The 23829-nt window shown below is 50.4% G+C and overlaps 1 protein-coding gene across 2 annotated transcripts in view; it reads left to right on the plus strand.

Moving 5' to 3' along the window:
* Positions 1 to 23829, plus strand: part of AGAP1 (ArfGAP with GTPase domain, ankyrin repeat and PH domain 1) — a 544145-nt gene that overhangs the window by 157050 nt on the left and 363266 nt on the right. Inside the window, exon 2 of one of the 2 annotated variants that reach the window (XM_023518254.1) lies at positions 22790 to 22848. The gene's annotated coding sequence lies outside the window, so the exon portion shown is untranslated. Of the gene's footprint in view, positions 1 to 22789; positions 22849 to 23419; positions 23429 to 23829 lie in introns of those variants that run through there. The other variant, XM_012810434.2, reaches the window with a different exon arrangement.

A 23829-nucleotide genomic window follows, 5' to 3' on the forward strand; every position in this document is an offset into this window, starting at 1 on the left:
GGCTGAGGCAAGAGAATCAAGAGTTTAAGATGGTTGTGAGCTGTGATGCCCAGGGTGAGACTCTTGTCTCAAAAGTAAATAAATATTAATTCACAGAAGGTTGATAAAATCTGCATTGTCATTGGAAGGAAGCTCAAATGTTAAGAGTAGAGTGTCTTTGGACAGGATTTGGGGTGTGATCTGGCTGCAGGAGAAGTGTTGGGATTGAGCCCTGTGTGAGTGGGGAGACTATGGGGGTCCTAGTGTGAATGCTGCTGTCCCCTTCTGGAAGCTGCAACTTGGGAAGTGCCCCCATGTCCAGCTTGTATGTGATCTTCTACGTCTTTCCTGTGGCTCTCTATTGGCCAGTGAAAGGGGACCCAGGCAGCTTCTCGAAGCCATGTAGGGAAGCATTGCTGCTGGAGGGCTGGTTTCTCCTGGTTCCTTGTCTGTGGAGGGAGCAGGTGACATGCAGTGTGCCTAGTAGGTGCATGCAGTTGGCTGTACCTTCAAGTAGCATCCCCAGGGGTGGCACTCCTCTCCACTGCCCGGGGGTCACCTCAGTGGGAATGTCCTTTTGTAAATCCTTGTCTGTCTTCAGGCCTCATCAGGAAAAGTGCCTGGCCTGGTGGCAGGAGAGTGTCTGCAGTGCCCAGAGGCTCAGCTCATGTTGTGAGCTTCCCCTCCATGGGCCTGGTCAAGGGGATGACCTGTGCCCAGCACTGCCATTCAGATGCAGCCAGCCACCGGCCTTGCAAATGGGCAATCTGCTGGCCTCTCTGGGAATTTTAGCCCCTTCATCACTAACCATGACCCTTCTTCATGCCTTCTAGGTGGAGAGTGCCTGAGTTATTCCAAGCCTGAAGTTACTGTCCTAAGTTCATCTTTGCTCCCCACTAGTTCCGCCTTGTCAGTTCCCTTCCCCGAGTCACCACGATACACAGACAGCTGGACACGTTGTTAGCAGCGATCGGGGCCCACTGGCTAACTCGCCCTGATGACCGATGTGTTCCCTGACTGTTAATAGATGGGCAAGTTGGAAATTACAGGCTTGGTGAAATTCACTGTTTTTTGCACATTTCCATGTGAAGTTGGGTCCCAGAGAGGGACTTATTTAGTTCATGTATTTTACAGATACTACACTGCTTTTTGTTTGTTTTAATATTGAGCTAGCAAAAAAGATTAATACCTTGTGAACACCTCCTTTCAAGCCAGTCGTAATTCATTTTCACTCCTTGACGAGCCCTTGTAGCTTATAGGCTAAGAATGAGGCATCTTGGGCCCAAATCCTGGTTTTGCCATTTTCTAGGGATGTGACCTGGAGCAAGTTATTTATCCTCTCAGCCTCAGCTTCCTCATCTAAAAACTGGGGATTGGTTATCACACTTGCCCCGAGGTGGGACCTGTGGGCGGCTCTGTGCAGTGCACACATGGGGCTCCCGGTGGCCTGGGGTGCAATGGAAGGGTTCTGGGCGCCTCGCCAGGGTGGATGTTGTGGACTCATCCTACCCCCACCAACAACAGGGAATGTTCTGGAAGGAAATGTTCTGCCCTACCTGGCTTGGGAAACTAGGTTCTCTGTGCACGGGAAATCTTACTCTCCTGGAAAGGGAAAAGTGACTTCTGCCCTTTGAGGTAAAAAGGGGAGAGATAATGATGCCTTAGAGAGAAGTAACTATTTTGAATTCCTTTGATTATTTTTTTCTTTTTTGAAATGTACTTCTATTTCCAAATAAATGTATTTTTAAAATTTCAATTTATTAAAATTTAGTTTAATCTACAGGATGGACATAAAGTTTGTGTGCAATTTAAAATAGCTGTAACTTTAAGTTGCACACAAACTTTACATCCACCCTGTAAATTGTATTTGATATTTATAAATTACAAATATGTAAAATGTATATATTATAAAATAATTCAGTATCTTTAATAACTAATTAATTAAAAATGGTGAAATTAAAATTTTTTTAATTTGTGAGTAGCTTGTCAGGGGAGCAGCCCCGCGTGGGCAGGTGGGTGTGCTCAGGCCGGGAATCCACCCGCTCTGCCTCCGGGCGGGAGATGCTCTGACACACCTGAGAGCTCCACGTCCTTCATGGCCTGGTGCACATGCAGATCCCAGGGCTTGCTCTTAGTTGGGTAAATGACGTCTCTTTTACACATTAATTCTTAAGTGTTGTTTTGGGGAGAGCTGGGTTCTCAGAGGCTTCTCTTTGGGGATCTGGTGGCCATGTCTGTCACAGTGGGAGCCCTTAGGTTTTGCAGCGACTGTCATTGTTTTCATTTGTCAAATTCAAGACAGCATCTTAAAGATGAGCGAGTCCTAGAGATTTCTCTGAGTGTGTATTTATTTGTCTCTTTCTCTGAAGTATACATGGGGAGCTCTTTCTTATGTCTGAAAGAGGCCGTCATTTGCTGTCCATGTCTGCTGTGCCTTTAGAATCACATCAGTGAGACTGTCAGTGTCACTTCTCCATGTTAGAGGGCCTGGCAGAGATTGGGACCATGACCATCCAACAGAATAGTTGGTGGGCTTTGCCTGGGGGTGACAGGGTAGGCCGGGGAGGGGGCGCTATTTGAGATCATGCCGTGGTGTTTAAGTCACTAGGCAGACGGGCCATCTGGTCTGGGGTGACTGGTGTGATGCCACTTGTGACCACATGAAGCTCTTGCTCTTGGGGACCTTGTGGCCCAGGCATGGCTGGTCAGTCCGCTGTGGTCAGAACCTCCAGAGGCCCCTGGGGATGAGAGCGCCTGGGTGTGCAGATTCTGAGGGTTTTGCTGAGGTCAAGTGGGCCAGTTATACTAGTTAGAGAATGGTGGTGCCTAGAGGATTCCTGTTTTTCTAGCCGTCCCCAGCCTTTTTGGTACCAAGGATGGGTTTCATGGAAGATAGTTTTTCCATCGGTGGGGGTATGAGACAGGAGCAGCGCTCAGGTGGTGATGACTGTGAGAGGGTGCGTCTGTAAACACGGCGAAGGCTTCTCTTGCTCCCTGCCACTCACCTCCGGCTGGGAGGCTTTGTTCCTTACTGGCCTTTGACCAGAACTTTTTTGGCACCAGGGACTGGTTTAGTGGAAGACAGCTTTTCCATGGAGTTGGGGAGGCGAAATGGGATAGGAATCAGATCACAGGGGTAATGCTGTGTGGAGGGTTCTTCGTAGTCCTGTGGTTGGGGGTGGCAGCTTTTGCCTATTTGGGGGGAATTCAACTCCTGTGAGAAGGCCTTTATTTCTTTTATTTTTATTTTTATTTTTATTTTTATTTTTGAGACCAAGTATCATTCTTACCCAGGCTAGAGTGCTATGTTGTCAGCCTAGCAACCTCAAATTTCTGGGCTTAAAAAATCCTCTTGCCTCAGCCGCCTAAGTAGCTGGGACTACAGGTGTCCACCACTACTCCTGGCTAGCACCTGGCCAAGGAGGCCTTTCTTTGTGGCCCTAGTAAGGACAGAGTTCCTCAGAGGAGACCAGCAATCCCTGTCCCGGCCGCTGCCTGCCCTGTTTTGGAATGCTGCTGGTTCCTGCACTGGTGTGCTCACTTACCCAGCAGCGCTCACCTTGCTTCAGGTGTTCAGTGGGTGGGGTTCTCTTCTCTCTGGGTCACACTGAACCCAGCTACTGTCCTGTCGTGTGCCCAGGTGACTGCCCCTTAGGTACTCGAAACGCGTATGGGCCCCTCATCACCCAGTTCTGGAAATCACTTTGTTTCATATTGGAAATTCTTTGCTTCCAAGAATACAAATGCTTTTCTTCATTTTTCCTCCTGGCTTTTGGTGGCCCCGATTTCACAGTCCCCCCCCCATAGCCTGACCAGGGAGTTGACAGTGTGAGCATAGGAGGCCCTCGCCACTCCCGCGTCCTGTGTCTGGATGCTGAGGGCTGCAGGAGTTGTGTTTTCATCCTGAAAAAACCAGTTGTGCCATATGGTTAGCACCAGTTGACTTTTTTCATTGTGGAAGTTCAAAATCAAAATATTTAGCTGCAGGTCTTGTTTCTTAGAAAGTTTAAAGATGATCCTGTGACATCTGTTTGTAGCTGATGTGGACTAAGGCCCCTGCTGTTCTGTGCTGGGTACCAGCTGAGACAAAGTGGGGGTGTCCCGGGTGAGCAGCAGGTCAAGTGGGTGATTGAAAATGCAGCCTTCTGCCATGGGGGGTGTGACTTAGTCATAGAATTTGTTTAGAAGCCATCAGTTTTATATTGGAAATTCTTTGCTTCCAAGAATACAGATTCTTTCCTTTTCTTCATTTTGTTTGGAGACAGGGTCTTACTCTGTTTCCAGGCTAGAGTACCACAGTATCAGCCTAGCTCACAGCAACCTCAAAGTCCTGAGCTCAAGCGATCCTCCCACCTCACCCTCCTGAGTAGCTGGGACTACAGGCACCTACCACAACACCCCGCTAGTTTCTCTATTTTTAGTAGAGACGTGGTCTCACCCTTGCTCAGACAGGTTTCAAACTCCTGAGCTCAAGCAGTCCCTCTTGCCTTGGCCTCCTGGAGTGTTAGGATTACAGGTATGAGCTGCTGCACCTGGCCTCAATAATAATAATTCTAACACAGTCTGTGATACATGATGGGGATTAAATAACCACATACAAAGCGAGACCCAGCTGTAAGCATGAGCTTAGACCCAACCCTGACGTGTTCAAGTTCAACTTCAAATTCTGATTTAGAGGAAGGCACTTTAGTAACTGACTGCCTTCTTACTTTTCCTCCCACGCAATCCTGATGAGACCCGCTGGATGTTAGTACTTATGAGATGGCTCATGTGACGGGCAGGCTGAAGATAAGGTTGGTGGGGGCTGTTAACACGCTCTCAGCCTCAGTTTCCCCGTATGTTCAGTGAACGTTCTCCTCTGCAGAGGGATCTGGGCATTTGCTGTCAGACAGATTCGCATTCCTGAGGCAGTTAATTTTCCACACCGCAGGAGATACTTGTGGCATTTCCCTTTTCTTTAAAGTGCACGATGGATATTGATCCCTTGGAAGGGGATTGAGTCCTCGGTTCCATCAGGTGTAATGATTTCAGTTTCCATGTTTCCAGGAGGTGTGAACCGGCATCTTTCATCCGTAGAGGTCGTTTCATCCCATGCAGAACTCTGGAACGTGACTTCCCCTGTAGCTGACGTATCTTCAGGGGTGGCCGTCCCATCTGTGTATCTAGTGCCAAGTAAACTGTGACATTTATTCATCTTGGGTATCAGTTTAAAATCTGTATGAGGTGAGTTTCCAGATAGTTTTATTGGACATATATCAGTTTAATTGGATAAGACCTGCAGGTAAAAAACGTGACCTCTTTGTTTATAATGGTCCAGTGCAGACCCAGCATTTCACTGCCCCTTTGTAGACAAAGGTTGTTTATGTGACCTGCCAGCTCTTCGTTTTGTCTGTTTCCAGAACAAAGGGGAATGATGCCTCCCTTCAGAGCTGGGTTATCGTCCTTCACAGGACACGGCCGGAGATATATTTGAGATATTGCCAGGCATTAGGAAAGTCAGGTGATGTGGGTCATTCAAGCATCTCTTTTGAGGGGAAAGGGTGTGTTCCCCGGAGAATTCAGGCTTTCTTGATTTTTCCCCTTTAACTCTGTCCTCTGATCTGGGGCAGGTCTGACGGTCTGTCCATCCTTCTGGTCTATAGATGGACAGAGGCATCCAACTTCTCATCCCGCGTGTTGGTGTTTTGGGGTCCTGTTGGAGGGGAGGTGCAGGGAAGATTCTGCTCCCCTCATGGTTCCTATGCCAGCATTGTCTGTTTATTCTCTCCGGAAGGTCACCAGGGTCCCTTCAGCTCACTTGACTTTCACATTTCCAGACCCTCCACCTCAGACACACTTCCAGAACTTTCTGCCTCTCCCTGGGTCCTTCGCACGTCCTGCAAATGCAAGCCGCTTTCAGGAAAGGCCAGATCCCCACATCAAACTCCAAGTCCTGCTAGAATCTGCTGGGTCCCATGTGTTTGGTTTCAGGTGGGTGGGGAAGTAGGAATTGGGCTTTTGCCTTGTGTGGAGACTTTGTCGTGAACATGTGCATGACCCTGAAGACCAGACAGAACAGCTGCTGCTGAGGCAGAAGTCATTGTTTACTCCACTGTGTTGGGAGGACGGGCCTTAGAGATCTTTGGTGGCAGCTCGGTTCAGAGTGGATAAATGGCAGGGCCAGGCCTGGTCGCTGCAGGTGCCTGTGTGTACCCTGGCTTGATGTACACCTCAGGAATGCGGTCACAGCAGCAGGCTCACCCGTGTGACACTTCCCAGGCCAGGTACCCTCAGGAACATTTAGCACTGGTTCCAGCAGTAGCCCTGTCTGTGAGCTGGGTTATTGTTGCACAGGTCAGTGAGATTGATTGGCCATCTATAGAGAGATCTCTGCAGAGCTGTATGTTTATAGAGAGATTAAGAAATGTGCCATCCTGTCAGTGGGAGCTCTAGGGCACCTGCTGTCCCTCCTGCCGCCACACTGCTCTTCCTGTCCTGCCCTGACTGGTCCCTGGTCCCAGTGCTCAGGAGCTTGAGCAGGGGGCAGGGGCAGTGAAATGCTGTGTCTGCATGCCCCACGCTCATCACTAGGCCTGGCTGGAGCTCGCTGTGCCTCCAACACGGTACCCGGCACCTTTGTTAATGTGTAAGCATTAGGAACTGCAGAACTTAATGGTTTGGGTGTGGGGGATGTTGTCCTGCCCTGGGTAGGTTCTGACCACTTGAAGTCTGTTTCTTGCCCTGTTCTTTGTCCTTCCGAGGGACTTGCTGGCTGGCCGTAGGGCTTCCCCAAGTGTCCTCCGTCTCCTAGAGCTCAAGCAGTGAGATCTCTGCAAGGCTTCCTCTCCAGGGGAGCTGCAGTTTTGGGGACTGCCCTGCGTGAGTGTGTGTGTGCATGGGTGCAGTGCTGCAGCCGATTCTCAGAGAGCAGCCAGGCAGTGAGTGGACCGAGGTCTCTCGCCTCCTCTCCAACAGTCTCTGTGCTGTATCGGGCACTTCAGGACCGTTTGTGGCAGTCACAGTTTTATAAGTGATACTTCTTTATTTTCCCTGGAACAATTGTTTTCTGACAAGGAATTTCTCATTGAGATCACAGTAATTGTGAGAGTGACTGGGAACCTTAAGCCTGGGGTCTTGCTGCCCTCGGGTTTTCATGTGGTGTTGATGGAATCCCTTCCCCCAGTCTCTGAGGGTCTGAGGGTGGGGAAGCACCCCTGTCCCTCACTGCTGCCACCTAGAGGAGTCAGTACATGCACCGTTCTGACCACAGACCTGGGACTGTCCAGCTAGACGGCACTCTGACCCTCCCCACCCGGTGTTTCAGGATGCTGCCCCGTGGAGCTGGTGTGGCCACTCCAGGCAGGGGCACAGCGGACACACCCCATGGACACTCGCCGCAGGCCTGGCTGTTCAGGTTAGATTTTGTGCATTTGATATTGTGCATAGCAAACATTTAGATAAAGCTTCTACTTTAAAATAAGATAATCAAGAAAAAGAGTGGTTTGGCCCTAGATTCCTGATGACCAGCTCCTCATCAGGCTGAGCCTCAGCAGCCAATGGGATGTGGATTCCAAGACAGCACAGCTGTTAAAATCTGGGCATCTCAGCAAGTGTCTGTCGTGGGAGCTGTACTTGGCCAGGCGGCCAGATGATCCTGGGGACACTTGATATTCTTGGCCGAGCTCTTCTGGGAGAGGTGCTGTCTCCCCTCGGGTCTGCTGGGGCGAGTGAGCTGATCTGGGCTTCCTGTTGCTCTTTTCAGTATCTTTGGGTGAAGTCATTGTGTTTTTTTCATGATTTATTTTATCCTCCGGTCTGGTTGTAATATTGGTTTTGAGAAATCGAAATCAATGGTTTTTATTTTCAGAGTTCTAAATCCAGCCATTTAAATACCCTGGGTCTGGCCTGAGGCTTTGACGCGGATCTGTGGCTGCTATTTTATAAACGTGCCAGGACCCTTCTTGGAAGTTGCTCACCACCGGGTTTTCTGCAATTAGGCTGTAAGTTTCGGTTCTCAGAACGCTCAGATTCAGGAGTGCTGTGGTGGAGGGTGAGGACGAGAGATTCTAGCCCTGCCCAGATTCCACTCCCCAGGCCAGGGCAGAGCCCAGCAAGGCCTGTTCAGGTGATCCTGAGGCCTCTGGCCCTTTCTGAGAGACCCTGGCTCTGGGATCCAGGGTGCTGGGTGCCCTCCTCCCCGCCAGCACCTGGCCATGGGACTGTCACATCCAGGGAGAGTCAGTGTGCTCGGGCAGTGGCTGGAGCTGCTGCTGTTCATCTGGTGGGGAGAGGGACGCCTGTTTTGAGGCCTGTGGTTGCCAGTGCTGTTCTCTTGGAGATGCTGGTTGTCCCATGTTAACATTGCAGTAAGCAGAAGTGCTGAAGACCCCATGTTAACTACAGGTAGTTACTTGGGATTGGCTGACATTCAGTTGGGGCATCAAGGATTCTGAGACTGGTTTCAATTCCCACCGCTTCCAAACAGCATCATGGGTCTAAGATGATCAGATGACCTTGGTCATTTGTGAGTATGACCACAGCAAGGTCACATGTCTTCAGGGGCCTCCTAGGGAAGCCTTAGCACAAGTTATCTTTTTGCTCTGGGCTCACACACCTGCAGAGGGCTCCAAGAAGACGGAACTCAGAACCCCTCCTTCCCCTGTCCTAGATGAAGCACTGGTTAGGGATAATGGCTGGTGACATTTAGGTGCCCGGGGTGCTGAAGGTGTAAAGTTAAATTTCCTGGTACAAACACAAATGCAGTGTACTGAGCAACTTTACAGAGACATGAGCGCCATCTCGACAACTTGTTATCTGGCTGCTGGTTATCTAGTTATTTAGTAAGATGAAACATGTTACCAAACTTGGATGTACATCAGGTAAATCAAATAAATCTAGACCCTGAGTGTACATACTGCATATGGTTTCAAATATCTACCTGAGAGGCTCTTGGAGGCACTGTATGTCTTCACAGCCAAAACCAAGGGGCAGTCCCTGGACCCTGTGTGCTCAGCTGTCAGCTCTTCTAGGCGTGCCCCACAGAGGTGCACCTGCTGCCCCGCCCCTCCTCCTCTGGCCTCCTCCACATGGCAGAACTTGGTGGCCCCAGACACCTGGCAGCTTCTGGTGCCTGTCCCCCCCTGCAGTTGGCTTCCCCACCTAGGGCCACATACTATGTCCTCTTGCTCAGCAGGAGGGGCTCTCACACCAGTCAGGAAGTGTGATTCATGTCACTTCCCTCCAACCCCTAAAGCCACCAGGTGACTTTGCTCTCATCCTCATATTGTCCCACCTCTTACCCCAGCATCAAACTGCACTCTTCCTACACCCTTCCTGCTCCCCACTTGCCCTCCTGGGCCATGTTTTCCTGCCTCAGTGCTGGCCCCACCCCCAGGGCCCAGCTTTGAAAGGACAGGGCCTGGGAGAAACCCCCTGACTCCCTGCCCCCTCCCCGTTCGTCCTTCCCCGCCGTTGCTCTGTTTCTGGTCTGAGGCTGGCCACTTCATTGTACAGATCTCTGTGTTGACTTAGGACTCTTGTCCACGGCGGGGTCAGGTTGTGCTTGTCACGGACACTTCCCCCGTGTGTGGCATAGTGCTTGGCTCTAGGAACACCGAGTGAGTGAGGAACACTGTCTGCGCTGTGGGGACTGTGACAGTGGTGCTGGCAGGTGCAGTGCATGGCACAAGGCTGTGACTTGCTGGCCAGTGGTGGAGAGCTGGACTGTCCATGGAGCGGCACATTCAGATGCTCTCTAATGGGGCTACGTGGGCTTTCTGGTCTGGGAGTCTTCCTGGCAGGGGCCTCCACAAATGCCAGTGGCAGATACCACTGGGAAAGGTCATTCTGGAGGGCAGGTCGTCAGGAAGCCTTGGGGGGATAGCCTTGGGGGCCCCAGAGGAGAGGAGTGTGCCGTGGAGCTCCCTACCCGGGGTTAGTTCAGCTGCAGGCCTGGGAGGAGGGTGGTTCCTGGTTGCAGTGCAGTCTCCACAGAGGGTGCAGGGACCTGAGGTGAGGAGGGGGACTCAGGAGCCAGGTTAGCTCTCAGAGCTATCCCAATTAAGCAAGGGGGTTGGGAAGGGGTGTTGGCCTTTATGCCCATTGCCAGTCCTCCAATGGGTCCCACCTTGGGCTGCACCCCTCTCAGTCAAGGGCAGTGACTGAGAGGGGACGCCTGAGAGTGGCCAGTCACCAGCACTGCCTGCGCCAGGCCTGAGGGTAGGGGACAGGCCGTGCCCACTGGATCTGGGCAGGTGTTGTCAAAAGCTCTCATTAAAGGAGCATTAGGAGAAAGGAGAACTTGCCATTTCAGTAGGAGGATGTAGAAATAAAATATAAGTGTTAACCGAGAATGGATTTTAGTTAGCTTCTGTTCACACACAGAAAATCATATTTCAGCCAGAAATAAACTTGACTTGTGTAAGTGCAGGTCCTGTGAGTTGGGTCACCAGCCCTCTGTGGTTAATGATATTTCCCTTTGATAACCGAGGCAGTTTCAGGGACTGCTAATGTTAGAAAGCGTGTCAGGAACGTTTTATAGAAGGTAACGGAAACCACCATCTGATTTCGGAGGGTGCCCTGTTCATGGTCCATCTCTCCCTTTAGTGACGTGAAGTGTTGGGAATAAAGATGGGAGGCTCCAAACTTCTTCCTTCCCAAGGGCGTTTGTTCCTCTTGATCCTTCTCTGGCATCTCCTTGGGACGTTAGGGGCAAGTCCTAACATCCCTGTGTGCCCCATTTTGTAAATACACAGGGCAGTCTTCTGCCCGCTCAGAGGCTGTGTGCGGTTAGAAAGGAAACACGTCTCACACTTGGAGAACAAGTCCCTGGAGGTCAGGGAGGGACCTGGAGGCCTCTGGCTTCATCTTCCCGTGTACCCTGAGCCGTGCTGGTGAGTGGGTGAGAGATGCTGGACCCCTCCTCTAGGCGGGAATAGACGGGTATTAAATGAGTGCCTGTTGTTTTACTATTAAACAGGCCTTGTACTTTTAAAGCCAGGTAGGACTCTGTGACATTCATGGTGTTAGGAATGTGAGGTAGGAAACTAGCGGGGACCTTCTCCTCGCATTTCCTCCCTAGGGCTTCTGAGTGTCTTGCCGTCCAGGCTGACCTTCACAGCGGTGAGTTTTGCAGCCAGATCACCAGGTGCGTGAGTCATCTTACACCATTCTAGAAACTGCTTTTATCCACAGAAGTACCACTATTGCCTTTTTTTATTGCAAAAATGGAGAAGCTCATGGTAAAGACTTAAACAGGCCTGAATTGATAAACGACAGCCCCCAGCATCCTGCTGGTTGGCAGTAGTGCTGTGGCCCGGCCTTTTGGGTTTTCTCCCGGACAGCTTCCTTTGTGCTCATTTCTCATGCGTCTGATTAATTAATTACTTGGTGTACAGACATGGGCTCAGAGTACACGTGGTGGGCAACCCAGTTTTTGTGTCAACTTATTCTACTTAATCTTTGGTGGAGCATTCCCCACGAGCAGATAGCTCTTCCTCAGGGTGTAGTGTTTTGTGAGGGCAAGGTCTGCACTGCGTGTGGGTCCCACCAGGGCTTTATGTGGGTTAGGGTTTGTCAGGGGTCAGGGGCATGTGCAGGCGGGGACACCATGCTCGGTAAGAGAGGCAGCAGGTGGGTGGGAAGTCAGGCAGGGCACACAGAGACCCTATGTCTGCAAAGCAGCCTCCATCACACCTGGGGAGCAGGTTGGATGAGCTGGGGGGGAGTGACTGTCCTTCCAGGGGGCTTGAGGAGTCCTGGACCGAGGTGGCTTCTTCTCTGGACTCGGAGGGGTGTTGTTGGGGAGGTGTAACTATGGTTATAATCCTTGCCAAACCCTCCTTTTTACACATTGGGTTTTATTTATCCACTTTTTGTGTACCAAGAAGGCCAGGGAAGGCTGGGCTTGTGGTCGTGGGGGATACGGGGACAGAGCGGGCGCTGCCCTGGTGGTGGGGGACACAGGGACAGAATGGGCACCACCCTGGTGGCGGGGGACACAGGGACAGAGTGGGCACCACCCTGGCGGCTGGGGACATAGGGACAGAGTAGGTGCCACCCTGGCAACTGGGGACATAGGGACAGAGTGGGTACCATCCTGGTGGCGGGTGACACAGAGACAGAATGGGTGCCGCCCTGGTGGCAGGGGACACAGGGACAGAATGGGCACCACTCTGGTGTCTGGGGACACAGGGACAGAGTGGGTGCCGCCCTGGTGGCTGGAGACACAGGGACAGAGTGGGTGCCGCCCTGGTAGCTGGGGACACAGGGACAGAGTGGGTGCTGCCCTGGTGGCTGGGGACACAGGGACAGAATGGGCACCACTCTGGTGGCTGGGGACACAGGGACAGAGTGGGTACCACCCTGGTGGCGGGGGACACAGGGACAGAACGGGCACCGCCCTGGTGGCGGGGGACACAGGGACAGAATGGGCACCGCCCTGGTGGCGGGGGACACAGGGACAGAATGGGCGCCGCCCTGGTGGTGGGGGACATAGGGACAGAGTGGGTGCCACCCTGGTGGCAGCCTGCAGGGCTGTGTGGTTTCCAGTTTTCAGTCTGTGGCTTACGACCCTCATTTACCCTGAGCAGTGATAGGGGGCCCTCTAGAGTCACGGGAAGCCTTGAGGTACACAGCAGGCTTTCCCTGTGAAGGATGGAACGGGGTCTCAGCTTCCTCCCTCTCCAGCCTGGTTCACTGGGGCCTGGATGTGAGGCCAGGGGCCAAGCCCAGGCCTGTGTCAGCAGGCCCAGCGGAACCCACGGCCTAGGAGGCTGATTAGATTTGCTGGGCTTACAACCTAATGAGCAGTATTTGTTTCAATCATGGAATGCAGCCACAAAATTGCCAGTGGCACCATGAAATCACTGCCATTTCCTGTGCATGGGCTGTGGACCTGTTTGTTGGGTGGGGGATCATTCACGCTGACTCGCAAAACGATCTCCATCTTCACCCTCTAAAGAAAAATATCTTAACTTTTTTTGGTTTTGACTTGCATGTATCTATATTAAGTCAAGGATTGTTTTGGCTGGAGGCCATTTAAGGCCATGTGTAAGGATCCAGGGATCCTGAAGCCTCCCCTTGTGTCAGTGCCAGCCCGTTAGCCAGAGGGAAGCTGGCACTGCCCCAGGCCCCAGCTGGAAGTGTCCCTAAGTAAGAAGAGGGCCAGGTGTAGTGCCCCCCCCCCCCCGGTTTCACAGGTGAAGAGATCACAGCCCCAAGAAACTGAAGGACTTGCAGAAAGCTGCCCGGGGTTCCCTGCAGACCGAGGGTTTGAGGGAGCATCACCACATCGGGGTAGGAACTGCTGGTTTGTCCGTTAACTGTCTCGTATTTATGGGTAGTTAGTCCTCATGCCAGGTCTGCAGACGTGGTCCAGCCACGCCTTGCAGTTCTCAGATGAAAGGACTCTTCTGTGATGGCAAAGTAACTCAGACCTAGTTGGCTTTCTGTGCCTGTCATCCCTGCCCCTGCCCCTGCCACGCGTGACCCTGGGCCCTACAGACCACACTGCTACCACTGTCCCCCACACACTGTTTTTATTTATTTGTTTATTTTTTTTGAGACAGAGTCTCACTTTGGAGCCCTCAGAGTGCTGTGGCGTCATAGCTCACAGCAGCCTCAAACTCTTGGGCTCAAGTGATCCTCTTGCCTCAGCCTCCCAGGTAGCTGGGATTGCAGGCGCCCACCACAATGCCCAGCTATTTCTAGAGACAGGGTCTGGCTCTTGCTCAGGCTGGTCTCCAACTCCTGAGCTCAGGTGATCCACCCACCTCAGCCTCCCAGAGTGCTAGGATTTGTTTTTAATTTGCTGTTTTGGCCAAAATTCAGGGGCAGTGGGAACAAGTTACTGCTGATTGCTCTTTCTGTAGTAATTTTCTGGATTTATTTTCATCTGTTATCAAGCCATCCCTTATTATAAACATTAGTTTCACCATGAATTAAAAAATATTACTGACTGTGTTTATAATTCTTTATGGAATGGAGACTGTCAGGCCCAATCAATGTCTAGCACGTGACTGACAGAAATTCAGCGTATGAATTGTAAGGATCTTCTCTCCTATTTCTGCCATATTTATTTTAAACAGGGGAAATTTTTCTTGTGTATTTTAGCCTTGTCTTAGCTTTGACAAATAACATTGCTCTTACATACTAAGTCTCATAGGCACCGAAGCTGTGTAGTAGAAATTACCTTTTCCTATATATCTCCCCTCAAACTTCAGCGAGACACAGGGCTGGCTACTTTTATATGTATCTTGGGAAAAAATGTGAATTTCTCTAGCACTTTCTAACTCATACTTTTTCATAAAATGTTCTTATTTTAATATTTTTATTTTCAAGAACACCATAGTTTCATTTTAGACATTAAAAGGTTTCAAGAATCTTTAAGTTTGATTGTTGTGTCCTTACTGTGCAGAAGCTTTTTGGCTTAATGAAGTCCCATTTGTTTGTTTTTGTTGGCATTGCGGTTGCTGGTGCAGTCTTCCTCACAGTATATCACCGAGCACTACTCAGCCCCCAAAGATGGAGACTTTATGTCTTTTGTATTTACCTGGATGGAGCTGAAACACGTTCTTCTTAGTAAAGTATCACAAAATGGAAATGCAAGTATCCAGTGTACTCAATAGTATTAACACAAAACCAGTAGAAAAACAACTACAGCCTCTACAGGGGAAATTTACACCAGTGTATTAAATTAGGGGGGATTGACGAGCTCTCACCTGATGGGCACAATGCCAGGGTGCTCAGCACACCCACCCCCTGGGTGAAGGGCTCTACTGCAACTTAAACTTTACCGTAAAAACACAAATGATGTAACCAAATCTTTTATACCCTCATGTTACTCTGAATAAAAAATAAAGAATCCTTAAGGTTCATTTAAAATTTTAAGTCTTATAAAATTTAGGATCCTGGCTTTGGTCTAAGGTGACAATGTTCTACTCCTTTGTAGAGGTGCTGAGAACCTCCAGCTAGAGGCTGTGTCTCCTAAGCTGAGATAAGTGGTGGGGCTCTGTTCCTCCTGTCCTCAGGTCCTTGTTACTACAGCAACTTTATTGTTTTGTAATTGTTAATCACACCTATCACAATTTAAAAATTCTCGTAATTCTTCCCAGTTTATATATAGAAACTCAGTTACAGCTTATTCACAGGCTCAGCAACCACAGCGGGTTTTTAACAGCTCCTGAGGCAGCTTTCCCAACAACAGAGAGGAGAAGGCATGAGGGAGGACTGGTCTGCAGTCCAGGTGGGAGGTGGCCGTCTGAGCCACTGTGAGCCAGTGCCTGCCTCAGACAAGCCCTGTCCCCTGCCCCCGACTCACATGGGAAGATGAGAGGGAGGGAACTCCGGCCCGTGCCCTTCCTGCCCCTGTAGGTACTTCCTTCCTTTGGTTGCAGGGTGGAAGGGGGCGGGGGGAGTTCAGGTGTTGCTGCTGGGGACAAAGGACAAGCTGGGTCGGGCTGGTTTGGAGCTCGGGGTATGGGGAAGCCTTCCTGTAGACACAGCCAGTGCCTCTGGTTTGGGGTTACCTTGTATTTAGAAGGCCCGACCCATTTTTAAGAAGGCTTCTTCGGGTGACAGTGATTGGGTGGGCAGTCACTTTAATGAGGGAAATTGGGACTCACTTTCCATGACGTTATCACTCACAACATGTATGTAAATTTGAGTGTGCTTGTCCCCCCAGAGTTTTGTGACTGCTTTGAATTCCCGCTGGCTCAATGGACTCCACAGACACTTAGCTCTTTGCAAAACTCCTGGAATATTTCATGGCCAAAATTTACTTTTTAGAGTCAAAAAATGTCCAATCAAAATGCACATTTGGCAGTGTTTCTTGTTTCTGAAGTGTGGTGTTTGAGCCCCACGGTGGGGACACCAAGCTCTCTCCGCAGACTTCAGGTAGCAGACAGGGTTCACAAGGACCACTCTGCTGCCACATCTCACAGTGGGGGTATCTGCGCTCTCTGCCAGGCTGTCAAGGCTCAGAAATTGAAACTGGAAGGGAGACCTGTGGTGTAACAAGGAAGCCGTGAGGCGTGAGGGCTGCCAGAAGCATCAAGGGGGTACGGAAAGTGTTTTGAGGATCGTTCTTCTGGGGACCCCATGTTAGGAGAACGCCCCCATTTGAGTCTTTCCTGCATTTGGGGTGATGCTTGTCTTCAGTCTCCTGGTGAATAAGCTGGGGCCAGAAGGTCATGTTGTACATGGATCCAAAACCTGTCCTTAAAAGATTTTTGCCAACAAAACCCATTATCGCCTTGGTTTTATCCCAATGAGATGGAAATTGGATGGAATTAGGACACAGGTTTCAGGACTATCAAGTTATTATTTATGAGTAAATTACTGTGAAACAGCCACAGCTAACAAAATGCACATCCTTTTCAAGGAACTACAGAACATAAAAATAGGCTTAGGCTGTTCTCCCTCAAGGCCTCCATGTGCGCGTTTAAAGAAGGAAAAGGGAATGTTCCTTTCTGTTCACTCAAACCCGCACACCGCCTCCTTAGCTTTTCTCAGATATGAATCCTCTAAGCTGTGTTTTACACACCCACGACAACAGGGCTCTTCTCGGAGAACACCACAGTTCTTGAGCACAGTTGTGAAACTCTTCGGAAAGCTCTTGAGGAAAACGCAGGGAAGAGGGCTCGGCGCCTGTAGCTCAGCGCTAGGCCAGTGGCCACGTGCAGCAGGGCTGCAGGTTCAGCCTGGCCTGGGCCTCCTAAACAACCACTGCAAAAATAGCCAGGCGTGGCGGGCACCTGGAGTCCCAGCTACTTAGGAGGCTTAGACAAGAGAATTGCTTAAGCCCAAGAGTTTTGAGGTTGCTGTGAGCTGTGGTGGCACAGCACTCTACTAAGGGCAACATAGTAAGACTTTGTCTCCAAAAAAAAAAAAAAAAAAACCAGGGAAGAGGAATCCCACATCCTCTAAGAGGTTAAAGACTTGCAGATCCGTTAGTGCTCCTCAGGGCTAGCACCCTTCTGCCTTGCGATTTCCTTAAGGGAAAGGAGAAAGGACCCAGAATGGGGGGGGCGGGGAAGATGCTTGGGATTATAGGCCATGGTATGGTGGCGTCTCCTGGCCTTGCGAAAGGCAGGGGAGGAAGAATGCTGTCAGGGCACACGGGGTAGGAAGACGCCTTGTTTGTGGATCTGTGGGGCCCACTGAAAGGCAGCTTGAACTTGCAGGGAAGACTGAAGCTCATCTGGCATCCAATGGTTAGTGCCGTACTTCACTTAATTATAGAGATTCAAGGGTTTTTCCATATAAGAAACCAACACAGTGACTGCCACACTAGACAGGAAATGTTTTTCCTTGGGGCCACAGTGTTAGGTCAAGAGTTGTGTGAGTTACATATGCGTCACGAGGCCCTGGGCTCAAAACTAGCATAAGTTAACTACAACTCCCGTGGCAGTTAATGTGTTAAATCATAACACTGGAATCTGTGCCAGAGTGAGCGGCTGTCAAGTCCTCCTTTTGAAAGTCTGCAGTGCTGTGTGTTAACGGGTTGCGGAGTGCTCCTCTCCCGCCGGGCTGAAATAGGTCTTCTCTGTTATTGAGGACATCCCCTTCCTCCCTCCGCACAGGACTGGTGTGGCCGGGAGCTGGCTCGCCTGCTCAGTGCAGACGTGCTCTTTTCCCATTGCGGTTTTATATTTGGGGACTTTATGAATGCTTTAAACTAAAAATAAGTGCTCCTTCACTTTTCTGTTGCTAAAAAGAATAGTTCTTTTGAAAGGATCCTTGTGAAATTTAAGGTTTTCAAAGAATTGTCCCAGTTCCTGAGATAATGTGTTGTTTTTAAAATTGCACCTGTAATTCCAGGGTCCTGGTTTTACCCTTGTGTATCATTTCATCTGCTTTGTCTGGAGCGTGCGCTCATGGTCAGTGAGCTGGGGTGTGGTGGACGGTGAGCAGGGGACCGCGAGGTTGTCCTCACTGCAACCACACGCTGTGCTTCTTGATAATTTGAAGAGGAAATTAGAGTCCATGGCCCCGCAGGTGATGGCTGGTTCGGTATAGAGAAGACATGGTATCGGCTCCCTCGTGGATGGCGGAGAGCCGTTAGCTGAAGGTTGTGGGCCCTGATGAGGGACGCGGTGGGGCTGGAGGCCTGATTAGAAAGGGAGCTCCCTGTCCTGGTGGAATTTACCTCCTCAGGCCAAGTCCTCGGCACACCTGTCGTGGTCCTCTGGCCCTGTTCCTTTGCCCCTGCTGTGTTTTGCCGAGATAGCTTAGTGGAAGCAGTTGCAGGATTATTTTCAACTCTAGAATTTTGGATATCTATTAGCAACCAAACCACACGAATGGCTTTTTTCTATGCACACTTACGTGCTGTGTGTTGAGCCATCAGATTGCTATTATACCACCACCAACACCTGCAGAGCAGCCAGTCCGTGTGGTTTACTATAACAAAGTGGCCTGGGAGAAAAACTAACTCACAGAACACCTTTTAGCTTGTTTTGCTACCTTTGGAGTTAGTGGGCTTCTTTGAACTATGATTTTGTCTCTCTCTTTCCCCTTTATTTTGAAGGAGATGAGGTCTTACCCTGTCACCTGGGTTGAGGCACAGTGGCATGATCACAGATCACTGCTACCTCCAACTCCTGGGTCCAAGTGATCCTCCCACCTCAGCCTCCTGAGTAGCTGCTGGAACTATGGGCCCACCACCACACTCAGCTAGTGGTTTTTTTTATTTTTATTTTTATTTTTAGTAGAGAAGGGGTCTCCCTATGTTGTCCAGGCTGGTCTAAAACTCCTGGCCTCGAGGGATCCTCCTTCCTCAGCCTCCTGGAGTGCTGGGATTACAGGTATGACCAGCGTGAGTCTGGGCCAGAACTATGATTTTCTATGGCCGTGATGTGATTGATTGGTCAGGACTTCTCCAGCATGTGTTACTTCAGGCTTGTCCATGTCCATTGTCACCTGTTTTCCCCAGCTCTCTGTGAGTTCAGGTAGTGTGTTTCCATGAGTCTCCAAGCAGGTCACATCCCCGCATTGGCCAGAGAACCCAGGAGCCACACAGCATCAGGCGCCTTGCTCTTTAATCGCACCCCATAGGCAGTGGCAGGGTTTCCTCTGGAAAGTCGGGCCCTGCCCTACGCACTGACCGCATCTTCTTGAAACCTCCCAGAATCCCCAGGAGAGAAGTATTTTAATTTTGTGGGTGAGGAAATTGAGTGTTACGGAGACTGGGAAAGTTACCCAAGGTCAGTGTCAAAGCCATGGCCGCCCCGCTGGTCTCCGTGAGCTGGTGGATGTTGGGAGGAGAAGCAGGTGTATGTCTGTGGTCCTTGCTACGGACTCTTCAGCCCCTGTGACTGCGGTTTGTGACATTTTCACATTTCCTGAGAAATTCCTGCTTTCAGATTTGCACATTTGCTCCGTTCACTTAGCAAATTTTGAGAAACCGAGGATGAAGAGGAATGAGGGGTGGGCACAGGTGCTCTGTGGGGCTGGTTGGGGATGCAGGCTCCGAGGGTCTCAGAGTCTTGCCTGACACTCAACCTGGTGCCAGCTTTGAGGAGTCCCAGGCGTGTCTGAGGCCCACAGCAAGGAACAAGGGAGGGATTGGGAATCTGGCACGGCTGATGGGACATCTCCCAAGTGACCTTCTGTCTAGCTCCACCCATAGGGCTGTGGTGGTCTTTAATGAGCTGGCACATCTGAGCTCTCAGGAAAGGACCTAGACATTGCCAAGGTCAGTCCCTAGTCACAGTGGGACACTTCTGAAGACAGAGGGCATCTTCTCTGACTCCTGACTGTGGCTGGTTCTTTCCTGGGACACACATGCACACAGGCTTGTGTACACACACACATTCCTGCACATGGCCAGGTGTGTTACATGACGCAAGTGTCACTGCCCCCATGAAGCTCCAAATAAAAGAGGGTAACTGGGCCCACTGGGTTCCTGGGGTCTCTACCCGCCGTGGTGTGAGAGGCTGGCTGTCCTCCACCTCCGTGACTCCTAATCACCATGTGTCCAGCCCACGGAAAGGGTTGGATGGAAGATTCTTCTGGAATCTGAGTCTTTGCAGAATATTTTTGTTGTTTTTCACTTACCCTTGTGTCAGGAGCATTTCATTCTAACTGGGCAATAATGGAGGTGATGAAAGTTTTAACAATACTGTATGGTTTCTAATGGAAGAGGAAAGGCTTTGCTTGGCAGTCAAGTCAAGCATGTATTTTGTTGATACAGTTGCCGCAAACTCAGACATCATCCACTGACTGAGGATGGATTCGAAAGTAGAAAGACGCCACACATTGTTCTGATCTTTCTATGTTATACATGTTTGTTTAATGGAGCCCTAAATGTTTAATTTATGATGAATATTTAATATTTGTTACAAACTTAATCTTAGGGTGGTATATGTTTAAAAATCACAGTACATTAATGAATTGACCTCATTTTAATTCACATCTCTTTGTTCTACTATTAAGGCTCATTTTTAAAACTACATCATTTAATTTTTACTCACCGAATGGCATACAATTTACAAGGTACCTACAGAGAGCAGTGAAGGCAAAGCCATCTCACCATCCTGTCCTGTGGACACCTGTTGTCTTGCCTAAATCAGCAACTGTTCAGTTGTTATTTTTTTACTTCATTTTATTTTTTGATTGTTGATTTTTTAATTTTACCAGAAATCCAGAAATACTCAACAAGCATGTGTGTATTTGGTGCACACAACGCCCCCCAACCGTATGATGAAAACCTGAGCCTGTTAGTGTCCTGTCTGTTCCGTCTGTGTGGCACCTGCTGTCACTGGTTGACCTTAGTGTGGGGATCTGGAGGGTGCTTCCCCGTCCATCGCACGATGAAACCTCAGCCGGTTTTATTGAGTGCTTGCTTTTCCGTGGTACAGAGATATCCAACTTTACTAACCCAGGTTGGAGTTGGTTAAAAGTGCAGCAGCAGGGTGACTTTCTAAGAAGCTGGACATTGTCAGGACCTGCATTGGGGGAGGGGGTCACTGACACTGACCTCTCCGTCTCCTGGGACCGTCAGGCTCACCCTGTAGATCCAGTGGCCACGTTGCTGTTTTCTCTAGAGAGCAGGTGGTGACGGGAGGTGAGTGCTTTGGAACTGGGCTGCTGGTGCTGTTCACTGATGTTAGGAAGCGAGGTTGGGTACCATTTGCTGAGCACCTGCTGGTGTCCAGCCCGTGCCTGAGGGTGGTCTGTGCTGCTTCTGTTCACAGGGATGTTTGATCTGCGGCATGCGAGGGGGACGTTTGCTGTCCAGAGGGTGGATGTTCAGATACACAGCCTAATTTCACTCCTGGTATTCAGTCCGGTGGGGGGGGGGTGTGGAGGGACAGTGACCAGGAAGCCTTTGAGGGCAGTACAGGGAGACACAGCCTCTGGGTGTCTGTTCTGGGCTCTTGATTCTGCTCCCTGAGCCCCTGGAGATGGAGCTCTGCCACCTGAACAGGGGGGTGTTTTGTGCTCCAGAAAGTCTGGTGTCTCTGCTGTTGGACGCTGACCCCTACCAGCTTTCAACTGGCCTTGATTTCAAGACACTGCAGACCCGTTTATCACCTTGCGTCATTTCCATCCTCTTAAGGACAGCCAGTCTGGTCTGTCCGGCCATTCTCCTTCCAAGTGGGAGACCCCCTCTGCTGGGGCGTCCCACTGCCTTGGCACTGGGAGATCCTGGCTCTGTCACTGTGGGGTTTGTGGCATCTGGTGTCTGTTTTGTGTTCCGGTGGACTGTGGTCCCCTGGCCTGCCCAACATGTGTGTTGTCCTTGGGTGTTGTGGCCGTGGTGGCGCCGCCGGGCCAGGCCGTTTGCTTTTGCCCCCTGTCCCGTGTTTGAGTTGAGGGTCACACACCTGTTGGAAGGTTTTTCTCGACTTCCAGATGTTTTGTGAATCATTTTACTTCTCGGATGTACCATAAGCAGTGTCGACATAAGGAAAACATGTGGAAAGGGAATCTCATTTGGAAAAGCTATTTTACCTCTGTGGGTGGGGTCTTCAGGCCCCCCCGTGCCAGCCTCTACTGTGTGTGTTGACTGGCCGCTGAGTGGTCATCACTGGGTATCATGGGGTGTTGCTGTGAGGCCTGGTTATGACAGGAAATGGCACTAGGTGGGGGTGGGGTGGGCAGGGGGAAGCAGGGGATGAGTAAAGCCACGTTGTGTGGGTCGTCTGTACTGGTGGGCACCCTGCGAGATGGCCAGTCAGTGGAGCTGGGGGCAGATGCCCCTCACAAGGGCAGGCTCTGTCCACGGCCCCACAGCACCCAGGGCCCTCGTCTTTGTGACATAACCCTGTCCTGCCCCGATGGGTCTCCAGCCTCCAGTCTTGTGAGGATTCAGACTCCAGTGTCGAGTCTCTTCTGAACCCTGAATTGTTGCTTATATTGTGACCATTTAGGTTTTCAGAATCTCATCATCATCTTTCTTGAGAAGAATATTTTATCAACAAACAAACAAACATAAAAGACCAGTCCAAAGTTGACTGACTGGCTTCAACAGGGCCACTCCAGGATGGCCAGCTGCCTCTGTACAGACCCCACACTTGTGAATTGGCATAGTCAGGAGGGAGGCCTGTGGCTTGAGCTGGGAGACCAGGGAGTCAGGCCTTTCAGAGTCATTGGATGGAGTGTATGTTACAGACCACAGCCTGGCCATCGGAGCACCTGCCTGGCTTCGGGGTGAGCTGTATAAACTCGGACAAATGTTGACCTCTCAGAGTTGCGGGTGACACAGGGAAGCTGACCGTACCATCTCCAGTGGCCTTCTGGTTTGAAATGTGGCATGTGGGGACATTCAGACCTGGCCCTTCAGGGAGCTGTGGTGTCTGACCTCCTTTCGCCTCCTCTTTTACAGATGCCTTTGTGAACAGCCAGGAATGGACGTTGAGTCGCTCTGTCCCGGAGCTCAAAGTGGTGAGTGCTGCCTTCTGGCCTGGGTGACTGTCATCCCTCCCCTGCAGGGAGGGAGGGGGCTCTGCAGATGTGGCCATGTGAGAGGGCCCAGCCCTGCATTCCTGGGCACCTGGTTGTGCCCTGGGAGCCACAGGTGATGCCTAACTCTGGGTTTGTCTCTGCGAAGGCCACGGCTAAGTGACTGGAGCCCTGAGTGTCTCTGTGACAGTTGTAGGAGCCAGCCAGCCAGGGAGATGTCCTCGGGCAGGGCAGGAGCCACATCACACTCTCTCTATCTTTCCTGTGTGTGTATGTGTGTGTGTGTCTCACACACATACATGCATACGTGGATTTATTTACCCTTGCAGGACATCATGGACGGTTTCCATAATGAGCTATCAAGCTTTGAAAAAGTGATAGTTTACCCTGTTACAAAGTATTGGCATAAAATGAAGAGAAGAGTTTGTCTTTTACTACAAAATTGACCTTTTCGGTGAAATTATTTGAAGGTTAAAATTGGCATATATTAAAAAGTGGCTTAGTACAGCTGCTGTTTTGGGCTCCTCCTGATTGCGCGAATCCACCTTAGGATGGAAGGAAGGTAAAACTGTAACTTAAATCCTCGTGTTCTTTGTCATGAAGTGTGTGGCATTTGTTTGTATATATGTGTGTGTGTGTGCACGCCAGTGTGTCTGTGTCCTTATGGGTATGCCTGGATCTGTATAGTGTGTCTGTGAAAGCACGTGTGTATCCCCTGTGTGTGTCTGTGTATGCACGTGTGTATATGCCTATGTGTTATGTCTGTGTGTGTGTGTATACCCGTGTGTGTCTGTGTCTTTATGGATATGCTGGCATCTGTATATGTGTGACTGTGTACGCACATGTGTATATGCCTGTGAGTTATGTATGTGTGTGTACACCCCCATGTGTGTCTGTGTCTATGGGTATGCTGGGGTTTGTATATGTGTGTCTGTACACACGTGTGTATGTGCCTATCTGTTA

The sequence above is a fragment of the Otolemur garnettii genome, unplaced genomic scaffold, assembly GCF_000181295.1.
Source record: "Otolemur garnettii isolate 467f Iridium unplaced genomic scaffold, OtoGar3 scaffold00133, whole genome shotgun sequence".
Taxonomy (NCBI): Eukaryota; Metazoa; Chordata; class Mammalia; order Primates; family Galagidae; genus Otolemur; species Otolemur garnettii.